Source organism: Oryctolagus cuniculus, chromosome X, assembly GCF_051225735.1.
Source record: "Oryctolagus cuniculus isolate XC-2025 breed Fujian yellow rabbit chromosome X, ASM5122573v1, whole genome shotgun sequence".
Lineage (NCBI taxonomy): Eukaryota > Metazoa > Chordata > Mammalia > Lagomorpha > Leporidae > Oryctolagus > Oryctolagus cuniculus.
This window is the reverse complement of record NC_142888.1, coordinates 48,114,574-48,126,253: the sequence shown is the minus strand read 5'-3', so window position 1 is coordinate 48,126,253 and position 11,680 is coordinate 48,114,574. Positions and strand designations below refer to the sequence as shown.

The 11,680-nt window shown below is 43.8% G+C and overlaps 1 pseudogene; it reads left to right on the top strand.

The window, feature by feature from the left end:
- Positions 1-3,421: 3,421 nt before the first annotated feature.
- On the top strand, positions 3,422-4,444 carry LOC100342330 (sperm-associated antigen 7 pseudogene; annotated as a pseudogene).
- The last annotated feature ends 7,236 nt before the right edge of the window (positions 4,445-11,680 follow it).

Sequence of the window (11,680 nt, the reverse complement as noted above, 5' to 3'; positions counted from 1 at the left end):
TACCCACAGCAAAGAGCTGGCCTGGAAGAGGGGCAACCGGGACAGAATCCGGCTCCCCGAACGGGACTAGAACCCGGTGTGCCGGCGCCACAGGCGGAGGATTAGCCTAGTGAGCCGTGGCGCCGGCCTCCAATCTTAAAGTAGTATCAAGGAACGGGAAATATAGATTGCCCTGATTTGCTCCGTACACATCATATATATGTGTTGAAATGTTGCACTCTCCATAAGTATGTACAATCATTAATTTAAAAAAAATTTTCAAAATATAACACATATTTTTCATGAACTATTTAAAGATCCCTTATATACACAGATACCTATTTTTAAGAGAAAATACAGTATAAATTAATGCTTATATTTTCAGGTCAAGTAAGTTTTTATTGAATTGTTTGATTTTTTTGTGTGTGTGTTAACAGATAGATTTATTAGTATGTCACTGTAGACATTACATAAATACAGCTTACATACAAGAATATCAAACATTATTCCTGTAAGAAGTTCAAGAATACATTATGGGGGCCGGCGCCGCGGCTCACTAGGCTAATCCTCCGCCTAGCGGCGCCGGCACACCGGGTTCTAGTCCCGGTCGGGGCACCGGATTCTGTCCCGGTTGCCCCTCTTCCAGGCCAGCTCTCTGCTGTGGCCCGGGAGTGCAGTGGAGGATGGCCCAGGTGCTTGGGCCCTGCACCCCATGGGAGACCAGGAAAAGCACCTGGCTCCTGGCTCCTGCCATCGGATCAGCGCGGTGCGCCGGCCGCAGCGCGCCAGCCGCGGCGGCCATTGGAGAGTGAACCAACGGCAAAGGAAGACCTTTCTCTCTGTCTCTCTCTCTCACTGTCCACTCTGCCTGTCAAAAAAAAAAAAAAAAAAAAAAAAAAAAAAAAAGAATACATTATGGGATATTTTGAGAAATATGAATATTTTGGCTTCCATGATTAGGTCCAGTGAAAGAAAGTGGATTCAAAGAACAGTGTTTATCTCCTGCTATGATTAACAATGAAATCAAGTAGAAAAATAAGAGTATTTTTAAAAAACCTCCTCAAGTGCTTTTTGAAGGACTAGTTCTCTTCATTACCATACATACTCATACAAATTTCTCAGTGAGCAAAAGGGAAGTAGTTCTTCAGAAACTCAGGATCTGCTGATTGAATGAACTGGATTAATGGATATGGATCTACTACATCAATTTGTGTTTTTTTAAAAAATGAATTATTTTTTAAGTAAGAGCAATAGTTAACACACTGAGTCTTATTTTGTCCAGCTCATAAGCCTACAGAACAGTGATTGTCACAAATACTACCCATCATAGCCAGTAATCCAGTTAATGTGCATTCAACCCAGTAAGAAAAGTTCGACCATGTTGCAGAGCTGATTCTAACATAATAATTCTCTAGGCATTTGTCGCTTGTGATACAGTAAAGAAAAGGAAGTTGCGACTTCTAGGTTGAATTATTTGATTTTATAGTTGTATCTCTTTTCTCTTCCACTGTAATCTTCTGAGTTCCCAACATCAGTAAAATAATTCTGTATTTCTTATCCTATTATCACACTATTAGTTTTGATATCATTACTAACAATATAATTACAGACAGCAGTTTAAGATTTGGTTATGGCCATTGTTTTGTTTTAAGGATGATACCTCTAGGAAGGTACAGTTACATTATTGTATTTCAAGTGAACTTGAAATAATGTGTCTTTGAAGGTTATATTACCAATTTGATGCACAGGTTTATTTGCAATTTACTTTGTGATTTTTAAATTGTTTACAAATAAATGTTTACATGATTCTAAAGTAAAATCTACAAAATGATATATATTTGGAGAAGCGCAACTGCTATTCCTGTCCCCTGCATCCTATTCTGTTTCTTTTCTTTCTTGTATGCTGACTATATCTATTTTGTTTATATTTATATGTACATCTCTGGAGAGTATGTTCCACACCCTAAGGCTGAGGGATGCAGGTTCTTGTCTTGACAGAAGAAAAAATTCAAGGGTGAGATACATATAAAGTTTAGAAAAAAGTACACATTCAAGAGGGAGTGTGGGCATGCTGTAGGTGAGCTGTAACCCATCAGGTTTAGAAGCATCCCTTTATAGGATCTGGAGGCATAGCGGGTGGTGCTTGGGCAGTTTTCCAGGAAAGGATGGAGATTTCCAGGAATTTCACAACTGCCCATTTTCTGGCCCTTTAAGCAGTCTCAGACGTGTCCTCATGTCAGGTGCATGATGGGAGTCAGAGAATCAACCATGGCAATTTTATTATAATGATATTACAATAGGCTATAGGTTATCACAGTGATGTGATCAGCAGCCTTTTTGGATATTTTCTGCCAATGCCAGTTCCAGGCAATGAAGTTGAAAGCCATAGGAAGAAGGTAAAATATTTACTCCAACTTTTTCTTTTTTTAAAAACAGCTTTATTTGCTTATTTATTTTAAGGACATATTGACACACAGAGAAGGCAAGGCAGAGAGAGAAAAAGACATCTTCCAGCCTCTGGTACACTCCCCATCTGCCCACAACTGATAGATTGGACCCTGCTGGAGCCAGGATCCAGGAACTCCATTCAGGTTTTCCATGTGGATGGCAGCAACCAAGTACTTGAGCCATCTTCTGTTGGTTTCCCAGGCATATTAGCAAGGAACTGGTTCAAAACCAGAGTAGCTAGGACTTGAACCAGCACATCAATATAGGATGCTGGTGTCATAGGCCTTGATTTAACTTGCTGTGCCATAGCACCAGTCCCCAGCTTTTTGTGATCTCTGATTGACTCCTTAATTTCTGATTGACTCCTTATCTATACTTTCCTATCACCAATAAATTATAGCATACTGAGGCCAATGCTGTGGCTTTAGTGGGTTAAGCCTCCTCCTGCAGCACAGTCATCCCATATGGGTGCTGGTTCGAGTCCTGGCTGTTCTTCTTCCGATCCAGCTCTCTGGTATGGCCTGGGAAAACAGTGGAACATGGCCCAAGTGCTTGGGCCCCTGCACCCACATGGGAGACCCGGAAGAAGCTCCTGGCTCCTGGCTTCGGATCGGCACAGCGCAGGCCATTGCAGCTAATTGGGGAGTGAACCAGCAGATGGAAGACCTCTCTTTCTGTCTCTCCCTCTCACTGTCTATAACTCTACTTCTAATGTAAATAAATAAATAAATAAATAAATCTTTTTTTTAAGATTTTTTATTTATTTGACAGAATTACAGACAGTGAAAGAGAGAGAGCCAGAGAGAAAGGTCTTCCTTCCGTTGGTTCACTCCCCAAATGACCTCAACGGATGGAGCTGCGCCGATTCGAAGCCAGGAGCCAGGTGCTTTTTCCTGGTCTCCCACGTGGGTGCAGGGGCCCAAGCACCTGGGCCATCTTCTACTGCTTTCCCAGGCCACAGCAGAGAGCTGGATTAGAAGAGGAGCAACCGGGACTAGAACTGGCGCCCATATTGGATGCCGGCACCGCAGGCAGAGGATTAACCTAGTGCGCCACAGCGTTGGCCCCCAATAAATAAATCTTTAAAAAATTGTAGCATACTATGCATACTTTTTCACATCTTCCTTTTTCTAATTAAAAACGTATCCTACCAAGATGGCAGACCTACTAGGCTCCATCCTGAGGTCCATGAAGAAGCCACTCAGCCTTGAGGAACAGGAAACCCGGTGCAAGGCCAGGGCCTGACACCTCGCAGAGGACATCAGACTTCTTTGAAGCCTGACACCCTCCCCACCCATGCTTCCAGCCCTGACCTCACGCTGCCATTTCCCAGCCCCAGAGCAGGCTGCCCACCTAAAGAAACTACAAGAGCAAGAGAAACAGGAGTTTCATAAAAGGATGGAGAAAGAGCTGTCAGATTTCATCCAAGACAGTAGGCAAATCAAGAAAAAGTCTCAGCCAATGAACAAGATAGAGAGGACCACACCACAAGATGTGGTGGAAGTGGCTGGCCTGACGTCCTTCTCCTGCAGGGAAGATGATGACAGTTGCGATGCCATGATCTTCAAAAAGGAGTCCGCACCCTCAGATGAAGAGCTGGACTCCGACCGCTGCACGGAGGATTGGGATCTCCAGAAAGTGGAGGATAAACAGAAGCGGAAGGAGCTGGCCCAGTGGGAGGAGGAGGAAGAGGCGGTTCAGTGGGGACCTGTGGTGGTGAACCCTGGCAGTGGCTACAAAGACAAGTACAGCCACCTCATTGGCAAGGGAGCAGCCAAGGACGCGGCCCACATGCTACAGGCCGACAAGAGGGACACGCACTGCATTGATGAGATCCCAAGCCAAGAAGCCCCTGGAGCAGAATGAGGAAGAGTTGCTACCTACCTCCTAGGCACCCCACCCAGCTCCCTTGGACCTCTGGGGCAGGATGGGGGACAGAGAGGGATAAGGCTGCTGCAGTTAGAATCCATCCTGGAGTCCTCACCTCTGCACCACTGGCGTGGGGGGAGCAGGTGTTTAATTTGTTGCAGTTGAAGCTTGCATATGTCTGTGATGTGGTGTGTGTGTGTGTGTGTGTGTGTGTTAGACAGAGAGAGAGAGAGAGAGAATACACATGTGGGATTTTAATCTGTATTATTTTCTTCCCTTTGGGGCTGAGGTTACTTTACATTCAATAAATGCTGTTGGGAGGGGAGTGGGTGGGAGGGCAGGTGTGGTGGGAAGAATTACTATGTCCTAATGTTGTATTTATGAGATATGTACAAATAAAAAATAAAGTGAAAAAGTAAATAAACACTGTTTGACACCCCCCCCCAAAAAATATATCCTAAATCATTTTACAGTGGCAAATGAGGATATCCCTTATCCTTTCCTCAGTTCATTCAATGGATATATTCATTGGATATAACATAGTTAAACTCAACCTATGCCATATTTTTGGATGTTCATGTTTTTACACTCTATGCCTTACACATATCTTTTCATACTTCTTTAGTGTTTATTTGTGATATGTTCTTGGAACTAGGATTATGGAACAAAATACTAAATATGAAGGTACAAAAAGTTCATGGAAAATAGAATTGAAAGAAATTGTTTGGGTGCAAAAATTTTTTGTATTTTTATTTATTTATTTATTATTTATTTTATTTTTTGACAGGCAGAGTGGACAGTGAGAGAGAGAGAGAGAGACAGAGCAAAAGGTCTTCCTTTGCTGTTGGTTCACCCTCCAATGGCTGCCGCGGCCGGCGTACAGCGCTGATCCGATGGCAGGAGCCAGGTACTTATCCTGGTCTCCCATGGGGTGCAGGGCCCAAGTACTCGGGCCATCCTCCACTGCACTCCCGGGCCACAGCAGAGAGCTGGCCTGGAAGAGGGGCAACCAGGACAAAATCCGGCGCCCCGGCTGGGACTAGAACCCGGTGTGCCGGCGCCACAAGGCAGAGGATTAGCCTATTGAGCCACGGCGCTGGCTCGCAAAAATTTTTTTATAACCCAGTCATACAATGAATCTTTAAAACATTCTTGAGAAATATGTATTGTGAAAAACTTATATGTTCTGCTTTCCCAGGCACATTAGCAGGGAGTTGATTGGAAGTGGAGCAACTGGGACTCGTACCTGTGCTCTTATTGGATGGCCACACTGCAGGTGATGGCTTAACTTGTTACGCAACGGTGCCAGCCCCCCACAAACTTTTTAAATACTTTGTTTATTTTAATCTACTGAGAGAGAGAGAGACAGACAGAAACTCTCGTCCACTGATTCACTCCCCAAATGCCCACAACAGCCAAGATGGGTCCAGGCCAAATCCATGAGCCTAGATCTCCATCCAGGTGGATGGCAGAGCCCAACCACTTGAGCCATCATCTGCTGCCTCCCAGGGTGCATCCAACAGAATCCGGATAGGAAGTTGAATAAGCAGGTCTCAAACTGGCACTCTTATATGATGTAGGTGTCCCAAATGTTGTGGGAAGCGACTGATGGAGGCCGGTGTTACAGGTGATGAAGGAATTCAGCAGTAGTCCGAGAGAGTGTGAGCAGAGTTAAATTTACTAAATGTACCTCAAGGGAGCAACAGGTAGTCAAGAATAGCTTGTGGCTAGCTGGCTGCTGCTGTGTGATGCAAGGGAGTAGCACGGCCAGGCGGACACCTCGAGGTTGGCATCTGCTGTCATAGGCTGCAAGGGAGCAGCCCCGGGTGAGCAGGACAGCTGGCAGCTGACAACCGCAGCAGCGTGGATTATAATCTGGAGGATACAGACCTGAGGCAGACTGCTGCTGGCTCGGGCATTTTCCATCACTGGTGTTTTCCTTATTGCTGGGGATTTTCACTAGGGACTTCCTTATTGCCAGGGGCCATGGGACCTCCACAACCAAGCAGCAGCTTAAACCACTGTTTCACCACCCCTACCCCATTTGAGGTACTCTTGTACACACGTAGTTTTGTTTCATCTTATCAAATTTCTCCCCAACACGGTTGTAGCATCTTATATTGTGACCAGCAATATTTGAGAGTACCTGTTTTCCTACTGCTTCACCAAGTCAGATAGCTAGGAAATTATATTCCAGTGTGGCTTTGATGTGTATTTCTTTTTTTCTTGTATTTTGAGTGAGGCAGGGCATCTTTTCATATAGTTAAGGATAATTAACATTTCTTTTTATTTCAATGCTCCTGATTTTGCCTGTTCATTTTATGTAATGTTGACCTTTCCCTTGTGTGTTTTAGAAGGTCTTTTTTCTTAACATTAATTTTACGGAAGCAGTTTCAGATATACAGTGAAGTTAAAAGTTTATAGTGAGCTTTAACTTACTCATGTAGATCCTACTATTTACATTTACTGGGGCCGATGCTTCAAAATAAAGGACAAATGAAATGACAAAAAAAAAAAAAAAAAAGACAAACTGGAGAAACAATTTAAAAACTTAGCTATCTGAGGTCCACACTGTGACGTAGTAGGCTAAGCCTCTGCCTGCAGTGCCGGCATGCCATATGAGCACAGGTTCGAGCCCTGGCTGCTCCTCTTCCTATCCAGCTCACCGCTTATGGCCTGGGAAAGCAATGGAGGATGGCCTAAGTGTCATCTTCTTATCAATACGCTTCCCCTGATAGTTGCTTTTTTTTTTAAGATTTATTTATTTATTTGAAAGGCAGAGTTACACAGAGAAAGGAGAGGCAGAGAGAGAGAGAGAGAGAGAGAGAGAGAGAGAGAGGTCTTCCATCCTCTGGTTCACTCCCCAGATGGCCGCAACGGCTGGAGTTGGGCCAGGCCAAAGTCAGGAGCCAGGAGCTTATTCCAGGTCTCCCACACAGGTGCAGGGGCCCAAGGACTTGGGCCATCTTCCACTGCTTTCCCAGGCCATAGCAGAGAGCTGGATCGGAAGAGGAGCAGCCGGGACTAGAACCGGCGCCCATATGGGATGCAGGCACTGCAGGCCAGGTCGTTTACCCGCTGTGCCACAGCGCCGGCCCCTGTTTTTTGTTTTTAATATTTCTTTATTTATTTGAAAAAGGCACAGTTACAGGTAGAAAGCAGGAGAGACAGAGAGAGGTCTTCCATCCACTGGTGCACTCCCCAAAAGACCTCAACAGCCGGAGCTGGGCTGATCCTAAGCCAGGAGCTAGGAGATTCTTCCCCTGGTCTCCCATGGGCCATTTTCCACTGCTTTCCCAGGCCATAGCAGAGAGCTGGACTAGAACCGGCGCCCATATGGGATGCTGGCATTGCAGGCAGAGGCTTTACCCACTATGCCACAGCGTGGACCCCAGATAATTAAGTTTTTTAACTGTTTCTCTAGTTTGTATTTTTTTTTCATTTGTCCTTTGTTTTGCTTTTTTCTTTTGCCAAACATAATTCTTTGTTTCTGCTAGTTAAAATGATCAGTCTTTCCCCTAATTGCTACTGGATTTTGAGGGTACAGTTTGAAAAGTTTTTCCCATTCCCAGGTTATGGAAGAATTTATCTGGCTGTTTCTGTTAGTGGCTATGTAACCTTTTAGTTGCCAGTTTTCTGATAAAAATTCCAAGTCTGGTTTCTATTTCTTTGGAAATTGAGAGCATAGTTGTTTTATGGCCTGTGTTTAATAGTTACAATATCCAGAGGATTTTTTGTGCGGCTCTATCTATGTTGGCTATTGTTGCTGCATGTATGTCTAACATTTTTGTTGTGTGCATGATTATCCGTGATTATGTGGTATATTTGTGGAAATACTTGTAAGTTGAGGTTACGAAAACACAGCATTCTTCCAGAGAGGTATTTTATTTGCTTCTGTCTGGTGCCTGGGGGCACCACCAGTCTGGGATTGCTTCGATTGAATTTCAAGAGTTGGTGATGCTAGACCAATCAGATGGCATAAAGCAGGCTGTAGACCCAATGGAGGAGTGGGTTTATTTCTCCTTTATGTTTTCCTTGTTAAAATCATGAATCCAGAGGCCATTAGAGTAAGGCAGCTCCAGGGCCCTTGGGCTCCTATACAAGCAAATGGAAACCCACTCAGGGCACAAAAGTTATCTTCTAGGAGAATGAAAGTTTAATCAATAATCACCAAGCATTTTCTAACTAGGAACTTTTCCCTCGAATGATCCAAATAAGGCTACTGCTTCATGTTAACCAGTCAATTATTTTCTTTGCCTTCCGTCATTCACCTTAAGAAAGAAACTGTGTTGCTACTTAGGAGGAGCCCTTGAACCACCTCCCTTATTCCTAGTGCATTGCTCAAATAAACTCTCATATTTTAAAGCGCTGAAGTTTATCTTTAAAAAAAGATTTATTTTAATTTTATTTGAAGGGCACAGTGATAGGGGAGGGAGAGACAGAGAGATCTTCCATCCCTGGTTCACTCCCCAGATGGCTGCAATGGCCAGGCCAAAAGCCAGGAGCCTGGGACTCTGTTCAGGTCTCTCATGTGGGTGCAGGGATCCAAGTACTTGGGCCATCCTCCACTGCTTTTCCAGGTGCATAAGCAGGGTGGTGGATCAGAAGTGAGCCAATATGGGATGCTGGTATCTCAAGCAGCAGTTTAACCCTTTGTGCCACAAAGTGTCTCTCTCTCAAGATTTATTTATGTGAAAGGCAGAGTGTTTTTATAGAGAGGCAGAGGCAGAAAGAGAGAGAGAGGTCTTCCATCCATTGGTTCACTCCCCAGATAGCCGTAACGGCCAGAGCTGCGTTGATCCTAAGCCAGGAGCCAGGAGCTTCTTCTGGGTCTCCCACGTGGATGCAGGGGTCCAAGGACTTGAGTCATCTTCCACTGCTTTCCCAGGCCATAGCAGAGAGCTGGGTAGGAAGTGGAGCAGCTGGGACTCAAATCAGCACCCATATGGGATGCTGGCACTGTAGGCGGCAGCTTTACCTGCTATGCCACAGCTACTGCCCCAAAGTTTCTCTTTCAACACCCCTGCAGATGAAGTGCTTTGAAGATTAGGAAAGGCTTGTTAGATCTTAGGGGACCCTGCGCTTTGACTTTTGTCTCTTAACTAAACAAGAGTGCTGAGGTTGGCATTTGTTTATGTGGAATTAGCCAATGCCCTCAAGGTAAAGCCCCTTTTCTTTTCTCTTAGATATATATATATATATATATATTTTTTGACAGGCAGAGTGGACAGTGAGAGAGAGAGAGAGAGAGACAGAGAGAAAGGTCTTCCTTTGCCGTTGGTTCACCCTCCAATGGCCACCGCGGCCGGCGCACTGCGACCGGCGCACCGTGCTGATCTGAAGCCAGGAGCCAGGTGCTTCTCCTGGTCTCCCATTGGGGTGCAGGGCCCAAGCACTTGGGCCATCCTCCACTGCACTCCCAGGCCACAGCAGAGAGCTGGCCTGGAAGAGGGGCAACCGGGACAGAATCCGGTACCCCGGCCGGGACTAGAACCCGGTGTGCCGGCGCCGCAGGCGGAGGATTAGCCTAGTGAGCCTCAGCGCCGGCCAAGCTCTTTCTATCTTTAAGAAAATAGATTTTTTTTTCCTCTTACTTTGTTCAGCATTTTTAGCTGTCCTTAGGAAAAGTGTTGGTTTGAATTATTTAGTTTCTCTTAATTGGAGAAGAAATTTTCTCATTGTTAATTCAATTTGTAATTTTCTGATTATTAATAAATTCAAGCATCTCTTCAAATGTTCTTCATCTTCTTTGGATTTACTCTTCTATATACTGCCTGATTATATGTTTTACCCATTTTTAATCAAGATTCCAATTTTTTTCTTATTGATTTGCAACTTCTGGCATATTTTAGAATTACTTCCTTGTTGCTTTTAAACACTGGAAATATCCTCTACTGATTTTTCATAGGCCTATTAACTTTATACATGATTTTGAAATCCTTAACTCTTATGTACTTAAACATATTAGTTTAATAATTATTAGGACTAAAAAAAGTCCTTTACCATTTGTGTATCACAAAGTATTCTCATATTTTCTTCTTAAAAACAGATTACTCTTCACATTTATGAATCTAATACATCTGAATTGCGTAATTGTATGTGATATTTGATAATAAAAGCAGCTTTGCTTTCATTTTTAAAAACATTTGTTTATGTGAAAGGCAGAGTGACAGAGCAAGGGAGAGAGAGGAAGAAGGAGAGGGAGAAAGAGAGAGAGAAAGATCTTCTATCTGCTGAGACGGGGATGCAGGGGGAAGAGAGGGAGGGCGGGAGGGAGAGAGAGAGAGAGAGAGAATATCTTCCAATGTAGACATTTGGTTCACTCCCCAAATGTCTACAACTGGCATGGCTGGGCCAGGCAGAAGCTAGGAGTCTGGACCTCCATCTGAGTCTCCCGCAGAGGTGGCAGGTGCTCAAATACTTGGAGGATCAGCCACTGCCTTTCAAGGTCCATTAGCAAGAAACTGGGTCGGAAGTGACTTAATCCACTGTGCTGCAACACCAGCCCCACTTCTATTGTTATAATGAGCCAGTTTTCCCCAAACTTTCTACTGAAGAATTAATTTTTCCCATTGATTAGTGATGTCACCTTTACAATACGTTGAACTCAAATGTACATGATTTTGTCTCTAAACTATCCAGTAGCATTAGTCTATTTGTATTTCTGGATTTTTTGGTTTGTTTTGTTTGAATGCCAGTACTGCATGCTTAGTTAACTCTCTTTAGTGTATCTGAGCATCTGGTGGGGCAAGCTTCTGTTTATTCTGTTTTGAGGTAAACTTAGCTACTAGTTTACCCTTATTCCTCTATATAAAGTTTACAAATGTATCAGGTTCTTTAAAAGATTGGAATTGTTATTCAGATTATATTGACTTCCTAAATTAATGTGGGGAGAATTGGCATCTTTGTAATTTTAGGTCATCCACTCTAAGTACGTTGAATGCTTCTCAATTTATACAGAACATATCCTGTGACAATTATTAATGTTTAAATATCTTTATAGCGGTTGTATTGTTCTTGGAAAAGTTCTTAAACACTTCAGGTTTTGACACTTTGGTAGATGGTATCTTCTTATATTTTATTCAAATTCTTTATTTGTGGACTTGAGGTATACACAATGGAATTATTCATAATTGGTTCATGAGAGTGTTCATAAATGGTCCATGCATGACATTGTTATTTTTTTCTTTATATTGGTCAATCAATTATGCTTTAAGAAACTAATAGCCCACTTAGGCCCCACCCCATGGCTTGGGAGCACTCAATCGAATGTGGCAGGGGATGGGTGGCGAGGGGTTGCCAGTGAAATCCTAAAGTGAAGCTTGCATGGCCACCCCGGTCCTGGCCCCCAGCGCCCGCCCTGTGAACCTAGCCTGGCCCAGCC